This window comes from Chelon labrosus, assembly GCF_963514085.1.
Source record: "Chelon labrosus genome assembly, chromosome: 6".
In the NCBI taxonomy this organism is placed as follows: domain Eukaryota; kingdom Metazoa; phylum Chordata; class Actinopteri; order Mugiliformes; family Mugilidae; genus Chelon; species Chelon labrosus.
This window is the reverse complement of record NC_140342.1, coordinates 27,672,447-27,683,559: the sequence shown is the minus strand read 5'-3', so window position 1 is coordinate 27,683,559 and position 11,113 is coordinate 27,672,447.

The window sequence follows — 11,113 nt, the reverse complement described above, 5'->3', positions numbered from 1 at the left end:
AAAGATTACTAATGTGACGGCAGGAAAAAACATCTGAGCAAATGTGTTCTTGTTTAAATCCAGAAGTGCAAACATTAAAATGAAAGAAAGTGTCTAAGTACAGTAACTGATACTGATCATATCTGCTGAATATCATGAAAGTAGAGATAGAGAGAGATCCAGTCTGAAAAGAAGGAGGAATGAAATGATTCATGGAGATTTTCATTTTCTTTCTTCTTTTCATTGATCAAACTCATCATTGGAGTTTTTCTTTGAATGCTAAAGCTGCAGATGTGAACAGCTCCAGTGGTAATGAACAAGCAGCTGGCACCATAATGACTCTGTTTGTCCAGAACTTGGTGGATGTTCAGCATCCAGAGCTCAGAGCTGTTTTTCTCAACCATTGTGTGTCATTTGTGTCTGGATGCCTTTGTACTTCCAGTGACTCACCACAGGATGACGCTGCTTCTCTTTGCTTCTTCATTTCAGCCTCAGGCAGCAACAAAATGATCAGAGCTGATCAGGTCTGGATTTATCAAACATGTCAGAGCAGGAAATCTCTTCTAACTGAGCAAAATCTCTCAGAGTCACTGAGCTTTGATTCTACTTTTAGGAGTTGAAGTCAAACATTTGATCTTCTGCTTTCACTTGTCAAATTCCTCCTGTATGTCCTGAGAGATATTAAAGCTGCACAGTAATATTACATATTACACAGTAAAGCTGCTCTGTCAAGGATTTTTAATGCTTTCATCTCTTTAAATGTCAAATAGTTAGAGTTCAATCAGAGTTGAGGAGCTGTGTGGATTTGTGGTTTTGTATTTTCATCTCAGCTCTTCAACAACAGATAACAGTCTGTGTTACTAAATTCACCACCAACCTGAATGTGTTTGTGGGAACATGAATGTTTTTTAGTCTTTCTGCATCATGTGACCCAGATTTTTTTCATCTGCTGTCAGATTGAAATCAAGACCATGAAAGCACACAGCAGCTTCATCTGAGCTGTCAACCAGCAGCAGCAGTCTCATCTGTGGGCTGCAGGGGCTGATGGGAGCTTAGAGGACCTGCTAGAAACCACGTGGCCTCGTCTGATCTCACAGCTCGTCCTTGTTGGGCCTCAGCTGTATCAGAGCTCCACTTCTCCCCAGGTTCACCAGAGGATACACCACTGCACAAAATGCTTTTCCTCCCAGCTGCTGCTCTGTGCTGTCTGTGTTCAGGTGAGTGTTTCCAACAAACTCCACCTTTAACAAACACTGTCTCACTAACCTTCATCTATCTGTCTGTGTCTCTACAGCGCTGGTTGCCATGGCAGCAGAGCTGACCCAGGACCAGTTAACATTGACCAGGAGAGTTGGTCAAACAGTCTCCTTCAGATGTGGACGAACTGACCAGTGTTATGATAATGATGTATACTGGTACCAGAAGAAGGAAACGGAAACATTCGGACTGATTCTTTATTTTGATAAAAGCAATGGCAGAATTACTAAAGATTACAATCATCCTCAGGAAAATGATTTCTCATCTGTGAATACACAGAACGGCTGGGAGATGGATATAAAGAAAGTTAAAGTCGATCATTCAGCCACCTACTACTGCGCCTGTTGGAAGTATGTTGCCCACAGTGAGAAATGATGCGAGCAGCCTGAACAAAAACCAACAGATGAACAGATGTCAAACAGTGTTTGTGACAGGAAGAGAGCAGTAAACCACAGCCCAGGTTCACATATTTCACCTCCATCTCAGACAGAGTCCCAAACATACTGAGCTGAGGGAGATTCTTCTTTCCTGCTCTCACTATTTATTTGACATCAGATTTATTGATGTTGTTAGCAGATATTTCAACAGTTAGAAAAAAGATGAAAACAAGACAGAGAAGAACAAAGAGCAGAAATACAAAGTCAATCAAAAGAATTCAATGAAAGAGCAAAAGAACACAAAGAGATTTTAAAAGTCAAAGTTCAATAGAATAAATGATTTCAGACAAATGTTCCAGATGAAGATGAAGCTCCTCTGCTCTGAGCTGCTGCTGGAATAAAGTCCATTCCTGCTTCACAATGTTAATGTTCTCTTAATGAAAACACTTCCAGCAGCACTTGTTGTTTACTGATGTCAGGTCAGGACTTAGTTCTTCTAGCAGCAGCTTATTAGGACGCTGATGTTGATGGACGGATTTCCATCAGTGTCCTGTGGTTTCATGATGGTTCTCAGAGGAGGAACCCTGAGAATTATGGTGACCTTTTGTCCTTTCCTAACACTCTGTAACACTTAAAGCTGCTAAATCAATATTTGATATGAACAAGGGGTTAAGAGCATTGCATTCACTGGATAAAAAAAATAAAATAAAAAAAAAATAGACACCTTATCTCGTAATTACGAGAAGAGGAAAACTGCCACATAAGAAGTGGGGGCCTGGGTTTGTATACAGGTTTCTTCTTAGACGGTTCCGTTGCCTTAGCTGTACTCCCTGAGGGTCTAGGATTTTTAACAGGTGCTATACAGTTCTCCGAGTCACTACTAAACCAGATTGGATGCATTTCAAATGCATGAATTTGCATCCATGAAGCATCCTGTGTTGGTTCAACTGCTCCTGCAGGAAGAGAGCGACATCCAGCATGTCAGACTGGGCTTTCCGCCTGAACAGTCCTAAAGACTTGAGATGCCTGCACAGTGTTGACATACTAATATTAATACCATCCTCATTTTTAAGAAACATTAATATTTCCCAGTGTCTCAAACCGAGGAGCAAGTAATAGCAGATTAGCTGTGATAGCGCCATCATTGCCACTGAGAGAGGATTTACAGACGTTTCCTTTTTCTTTATCTTAGAGATCAGGATCTCGTAATTACGAGATAAGGTGTCTATTTTTTTTTTTTTTTATCCAGTGAGTGCAATGCTCTTCCGTAAGGGGTGAATCATATTTACAAATCATATTTATTTTGTAGCCATCAGCATCACATTTATCTTCATCAAATACAATCATCACATACTCAGTAAATCACTTTCACTCTCATCTTCTATCACCTTTCTCAAACTCTCTATCTGTCCTGAGGATGTCTTCTTACTGTCCACAGAGTCCCTCTGATCCAGATCTGTCCCCAGCCTCGTTCACCATCAGTCCTCTGCTGTCTTCTGTCCACCCTGGTTATTCCAGACTCTTGGACAGTCTCTAACTCAATGCTGATTGCTGACACAAATAAAACAACCACATCTTCCTCCTCTTTCTCATCCTCTCCTTCCACACCCAGTCCAGAGGCCCCTGCTGTGTTTGTCCTTCATAGATGAACTAAATCACAAAATGTTGTACTAATGCATTGGACAGTTCTTAACTCTATTTTAGTAGTTTCTACAATCTCCTTAGATTAACTTAATTTATTTTATTTTTTAAACTGTTTGCCCTGAAGCACTTTGAGATTGCTTTAAATGTAAAGTGCAATACAAATAAAATTGATTATTATTATTATCATTTCTCTGCTTGATGCATGCCAATGATTTGACCCTTCTCAAACAGACTAACATCTTTTCCACGACCACAGGATGTGTCTTTAGACATGGTTGTTTAAGAAAAGAGAAGCTACTCATTGCATCAGTTGGGGTTAAAAACTTGTTGCCAGCTGAAAGATAATCACCCATGCAGTAATTATCCAATAGGAGGTTCCTACCTATTTGATTAGTTAATTCCAGATGGTGACTTTTTTTTTTTGGCCATGCAGTGTATTTAAAATGAGCAAATATCAAGGAAACTGTGATATTTGGTCATAAAGTATCAGACAAATTCAAATGTTGATCTGATGATGGAGCTAGTCAGACAATCATCAGTGTAGCACCTGTCCCTTGTAGCTATGCTTTTGAAATATAAAAATAAAATGTTTTAACTTAAACACACATTCACTCTGCACTAAACCAAACAATAAAAGGAATGTCCATTCAAATAAAACGGTGCAGGCCTGAGTCGATGCTTGTGAGCGTTGGAGTCTGAAACTTAGTGACCACTTCACTGATCAAACAGCAAAATAAAATGATGCAGTTGTTTAGTCCTCACACTCTCCCTGTTACGTTCATTGTAATAGTTATCAGCTGTTGTGTTGTTGTTTTGTTTTTCTTTACATTTAGTAGGTGTGTGCTATGCCTCTGAGGTGATTGGTGGGAAGGTCCCGGTCCTGGCTCTTGATTGGCTGGAGCACGGAGCTCCCGCATATATAAGCGGCCAAGATGCCAGGCCTGCGCTGGCAGCAGGTTTTTCCTCATCCACTTATCTCTCAACCGGCCACAGCTTTTGCTTGTTTGTTGTTCATGAGTTTTGGTTTGTTCGTTTACTTTGAGTAGTAGGGGTGGACTGCTAGTTTTGTTACCTTCTTTTCTCCTGTTTATTTAGGTAGGGAGGTAAGTGTTTTGTACTTTGTTTTCATTTGTTAGGTTATCTGATTTATTTCTAAGTAGGGTTGTTTTGTTTGTTATTTTGGCCTTAGTCCACCCCGAAGATACCATCCACCCATTGTTAAATAAATTAATTTTCTGTAAATAAATTATTTCTTTCCATTGCATTCGGTAGTGTTATGGTGGCTACTTGGGACTTGGGGAAGATAGGGCCTTAAATCATGTTGTGTCCTAGACACCCCTAGACGGGGCATAACACTCCCTGTCCATTCAGTTTAGCATGCTGAGCGTGGGAACTGATGACAGAAAGATGAGGAGAAACCCAATGGATGTCAGCTCTAGGAGACATTGACTCTAGTTAGTGGGAATTAGTTATTAGCTTTAGCTTAGCTTCACAGCATTAACACACATTAGCAACGTTCAGTAACTTCAGGCTACAACATTACAACAGATGATCAGTTTCTCATTGAGATCAGACATGTTCCTGACTAGTTCCCTCTCCATGGAAAGCATGACCAGTGCATTCAGACCTTCCTGACTCAGTGAGTTTCAGAGATTTTTTTTTTGCCTTAATGTAACAGAAAAACATCAGTTTCAATCCTTTTTTAAAATTTGTAGGAAGGAGTTCCTGATCACCAAAACAGCTCGTGCTGTTCATCCTCAGGGGAACATGAACGTCTGTACCAGATTAAACGACAATCCATCCAACAGTTGTTGAGATGTTTCAGTCTGAACCACAGATGTTGACCTGCTGGTGGTGCTAGATAAAAAGTCTGAATCAACAAAGTCAGTTAATGAAGTTGATCCTCTGGGGACCAAGAATGTGTTAGAAAGGTTGATGTCAATCCATCATCCATTCTTTAGTCTGCAGCTGTTCACGATGCTCTGAACGAAGCAACTGTAGAAGTTGCCTGAAGATCTTGGGCATCATGCTGAACTTCCTCAGCCTCCTCATTCTTAACCAGCTGTTCATTGTCCAGGTGAGGTTTTCAGTGCTCACCCTTTCCACATCAACTTCTCTGATCTTGTCCGTGTTGAGGGTGAGGTTGTTGTCCTACCATGCGATCAGACTGGCCACCTCCCTCCTGTAGTGATGCGTCCTATCACTGCAGTGTGGTCCACAAACTTCAGGATGGTGTTATCCTTGTGGGAGGCGACACAGTCATGGGTGAGCAGGGTGTAGAGGATGGGGCTGAATATACAACCCTGTGGGGTGCCAATGTTAATGGAGATGCTGTCTGAAGTGCTGTTCCCAATGCTGGCAGACTGGGACCTGCCAGTCAAATAGTCCAGGAGCCAGTCACAGAGTGTGGGGTGCAGTCCGAGTACAGACGGCTCATGGGTCAGTTTGTGGGGGATGACCATGTTGAAGGTGGAGCTGTAGTCAGAAAAGACCATCCTGATGTAGGAGTTTTTATTTTCTAAGTGGGACAGGCAAATATGGAGGGTAGGAGCGATGGCTTCCAAGGTGGACCTGTTGGAATGGTAGACATACAGCGGAGGGAACATTGTGTCAGGTCTGTCCAGCTTCTCTGTACTACCTCTTGGCTGCTGTGTTGACTTTTCTCAATCCGTACTTTGCAGCTTTGTATTCTGCCTCATTGAACTGATTTAAATGCAAGAGAGAGAACACAAACCATGTGTCCTATCTGTCTATCCAAGGCTTCTGGTTTGGGAACTTCCTGACTTGTATGGTGGGTACAATGTTGTTAACAAAAGTGCTGATGTACCCAGTCACATACTCAGCATAGTCCTGTGTGCTAACAGAAGAGTCCTCCAGTGTGGCTGCAGATTTAAACACATCCCAGTCTGTCCTAGCAAAACAGTCCTGCAGGGTGCTCCAGAGTTTAACCTATTTGGTGACGGGTTTGTTGGTTTTATCTGTAGGCTGGGTACAGGAAGAGATGTGGTCTGTGTGTCTGAAGTGGGGGTGGCGTGCAGCCCTGTATGCACCCCGTACATAACTGAAAACATGATCCAAGGTGTTTTTCTTGTCCACATGTTGGTAGTATTTGGGGAATACAGTCCATAGCTTGCACTGATTGAAGTCTCCCATTGTGAGAATAACGTCATCAGGATGAGCTGTCTCTGATGACGTCATGTAGCTTGCTGAGCGCTCTAGTGGAGTTGGCTGACGGGGGCCCACGCTACTAAAATAGTGGACTGAGCAACCACTGACATTAACATCAGAGCCATGCTGCTAGTGTGGCTAAAAGAAAAGAGAAGAAGAGACAGTCATGTTGATGTGAACATTAGAGAAACACATCATGGAGCTGAAATATGATCCTACTTCCTCATTTGGACTCCTTCACCTCAGCTGACTCTCTCAACACAGGTTTTTGTATTAGTCTTTTTCACTGTGTGGAGACTACTTCTACCCCATCTTTGGCTCTGGAACTAAACTGAATGTAACAGGTAAGAAGAAACATTTATTTTCCTTCAGTTGTTTTATTGTAGAAGCTGAAAATGTGTTTAAAGTCAGTTTGTGCTGCTTCAGCCTTTCCATGTTAGTTTTTTCCTCATTAGTAGAGAATTCATCCTGCAGCCATTGTTCCATAAGAAAAGCTCAATCATTTCTGAAAACATGTTGAAATCTGACTGAACAACTAAAGTTCTTCTTTATTTCTGTAAATATTAGTGACGTTCCAAACATTTAGGATTTAATCATCTCAATAATTCTGTGACATGTGTTGTTGAAAACAAGATGATATTTGATGTTCAACTATTTCAGATTGTTTTGAAGTGTCTATCGATTGTATTGGATCATTTCTGAAAGTTAGAACCTTGTCAGATCTAATGGCTGTCAGTTATTATTTATCTGATGGTAAATGTGTCTTTAATTGATAATGGATTCATAGAAAAAGAAAAAAACACAAAGTGAATGTGATATTAGAAGAAATAGAATTGACTCAAACAATGTTTTATTACTATCATCAGCATAAAGTATTTAAACATTTGAACATGACTGACACAAACTTGTATATTGATGTGTTTTATTAGTGATTAAAGTCTGTGCTCTTAAATGTGGAATATTCAATACATATTGGAATCAGTGAAATGACAAACGTAGAACTGAAAAACACAATTCAGGGATTTGGAAATGATTTAATTTAATTCAAAATAATACAAAAGTTAAAAATATTTACTTCTTTTGATTTCATGTCACAGCTAAATAGATTTAATTTAATTTAATTTAATTCAATTTAGTTGCTTATTTAAATTCAGGCTGCTCTTCATTAACTTGCACATTTGTGAACGCACCATTAATGCTGAACCGTATGTAGAGGTTTTGGAGCAACAAATGCTGCTATCCAGATGACATCTTATTCTGGAAGGCCTTTCTTAAAATAAAATAAAATAAAATTAAGGAGCATCTAAAATCTTATATTAAATCAGATTGTAAAATATTTCCCGTTCTAAACTACAGCAGCTGTGAGTTGATAAAAGACGACGTGATGAAACACAGTCGACATGTTTCTGTCCCAACTTCTTTGAAACGTGTTGTTGGATTCAAATTCAAAACCAGCAAATAATGTCTTTTGATGAAGATAAAATAAGATAATCCTTTATTCATCCCACCGTGGGGAAATTTGCAGCGTTGCAGCAGTAGACAGTTTAAGGACAGAGCACACAGGAGATAAAAAGAAGTAATAAAACATTAAATAAATACAAAGAATAGAAACTGAAATACAATAGAAATCCTACTTACGTATATATGTATGTATATTGCACATGAAAGAATAAATGATATGCAAACATAAGTTCTTCCAAATATATTAAGGATATTCCAGTTTGTGTTGTGATTGTCCAGCGTGTGTTTGGTACGGTGGCCCAGAAGTGTCACAGCAATACAAAAGCCACAACGCTACAAAATTAACCACAACGCTACAAAATAAACCACAACGCTACAAAATTAACCACAACACAACACAACAAAATTAACCACAACGCTACAAAATAAACCACAACACAACAAAACAAAATTAACCACAACGCTACAAAATTAACCACAACACTACAAAATTAACCACAACACTACAAAATAAACCACAACACAACACAACCAAATCAACCACAACGCTACAAAATAAACCACAACACAACCAAATTAACCACAACGCTACAAAATAAACCACAACACAAAAGCTACAACGGAAGTTATACCGCTTTATTTTCCCGGAAGTGATACCGCATGAAGCGGTCCAAATCATAGTCCAAATAGATGAGAAGCGGCAGGAGACTTTGGGAAACAGCACGAGAAGTGAGTAAAACACCGATGGTAAGTAATGTTTATTCATTTCGGTAGGCGCTTTATAAATGCTGTTAACTCTGATGTATAAAAAATAGTTATTGCATGTTCGACGTAGTAATGTGGCCTCCGTATGACCACCGCTGTTGATTCTGATGGGTCACAGATTCTGGTGTAACAGGGGCAAGTGGTAGTTTTAAAATAGACGACAACTATTGTAATGTCTAGTCTAACGTTGTTTACATGTATAATGGTCATTTTCTTCATAAAATGCACCCGAAAATAATCGCTAGTGCTACATTGCTTCAGTAACGTTAATGTTACCATGCTGAACACTAACAGTGCTCTGTAGGCAGCCCTGATCATCTACAGTGATAATAACGTTATCAATAAAAACCGCGACCTCGCTGCTGGTCATCAGTTAAATTGTCATCGTCATGAGATGCAACATATGGAGGAATATCATGCACACATCGGGGGGAAAAAAATCATGCACACATCGGATGCAACGTTAGCCAGTAACTTTAATGAAACAGTGTTTTGTCACTTGAGTGATACTAGCGGTGCTCTGTAGGGCAGCCCTGATCATCTACAGTGATAATAACGTTATCAATAAAAACTTCCGCGACCTCGATGCTGGTCATCAGTTAAATTGAGGGCGTCATGAGATGCAACATATGCAGGAATATCATGCACACATGGGGGGGATCATGCACGCATCGGATACAATGTTAGCCTGTAACTTTAACGAAGCAGTATATCTGTGACTTGAATGATCAGTTAATGCATCAAATAGAAGTTGTGAACGAATTGCGAGCATCCATGCTGCACACAGTAGCCCAGGCAGGAGAGATGCTGTATTCTGGCAACAGTTCGCCGTGTCTGTTTACGTTAAAGCCAGCTGTAACTAACTACTGATGACGTATGCAAGTGTTGAAGGGGTGTCCCAATTCGTAGGGGTTGACTTTCAGCCCTCTGCCTTGTGGCTCCGTTTTAAAGGGCAAGGGGTAAGGGGTAGGGGTAAAAAAGAGAAATGGGATTGGGCCTAATTTTCTGCACACAGTGTGTGCACCCCACTTTTTCTTTCTCTTCATTTGAAGGGGTTTAGGGGTCCCAAACTACAGACATCTTAAGCCAGTATCCTGCAGGTTCTAGAGTTTTCCTGGTAGATCTGATTAAAATTAGATGGATTTCCATTGGATTTCTCAGTGATCCAATGATTTGAGTGGGGGGTGTAGCAGGGAAACATCTAAAATGTGGAGGACAATGGCTCAAGAGCTTCTAAGTTAGTGATCTTGATCTACCTGGTCTAGGTCTTGTACTTTTCCAGCTGGACAAGGGCTAATCTGGGCTAGATATTAAAATTTACCTTATTTACATTTTTTTTTATACAAACAAATAAATGTTTCTCTAAACAGAAAGCGTTTTTCTGAATCTTCCTGCTTTGTATAATAACACTGCCCAGATTTTAAGAGTGTGGGTCTTGCCGTTTTTGGACAAGACCTCGCATAATATAGTATAGATAGAAAAATGAAGAACAAAATCCACAGAATGAACCATTTTCACAAATTAGATCAAGTATTTACAAATCAGAGCCTGTTTTAAAGAATCTAAATACTTTGTTTAATAATTCAGCCGAGTTTTGAAATTTAGGTCATGTGGTTTTTAAGCTAGACCTGGTCTAATTAGGTCAAACTCCATTAGGTCAAATAGGAAGCCAACTTCAGCATTGTCAGCGTCAGTATTTTTTATTTTTTTTTCATCTTTCATGCTTGCCAGTAAAATGGTTAGATATCCTATTGCATTCATGCAATAGGATATCATGTAAATGCACATCTCTTTGAAATCCACTGTTGTGGGCAATTGCCTAATAATACTTAATTTGTGTATATTACAGAGTACAATGTATTGCCCTTTTTGTGGATTCAGCATGGAGTCACCAACTCCATTTTGCAGTTCATGTGGCAAGGATATCAAATTCTTGAACCATAATAAGACTGGCACATCTGAAGGTAGTGTTTGAAAACCTCACATTTTTTTAAATTGGAGTGAGATTGTACTGCACAGTATAATTATATATCTGAAAACATGTATGAACAAGAAGATGATTAGAGATCCACATATTCTCTTAATAAAATCTTATTACATTTTGAACCAGGTAGCACAGTAAAGTGTGCAGTGGAGTCATTCCACAATTTCCGGAGTCTAAAAGAGAAGGAGAGGAAATCATACTTCAAAAAGAAGAAAACACCTCTGAAAGAGAGCAGCGTGAAGGTAAGTTTTTGTAGCGTTGGGTTAAGTATTTTTCTGTTGTCTATTTTTTGTGTATTTCTATTGGGTCAAAAAAACCTGCCTAAAGTGCCGTTGATATATGTTTCTTTATAGATTTCAGTTGCCCTTATGCATCTGAAAGATGGAGCACTTAAACCTGCAAGAGGAACAGCCCTACCTCTTGTAGTGAATCCAGAGCTGGATGCTGAGCACTTGCAAATAGCAGCTGTACAAAAAAT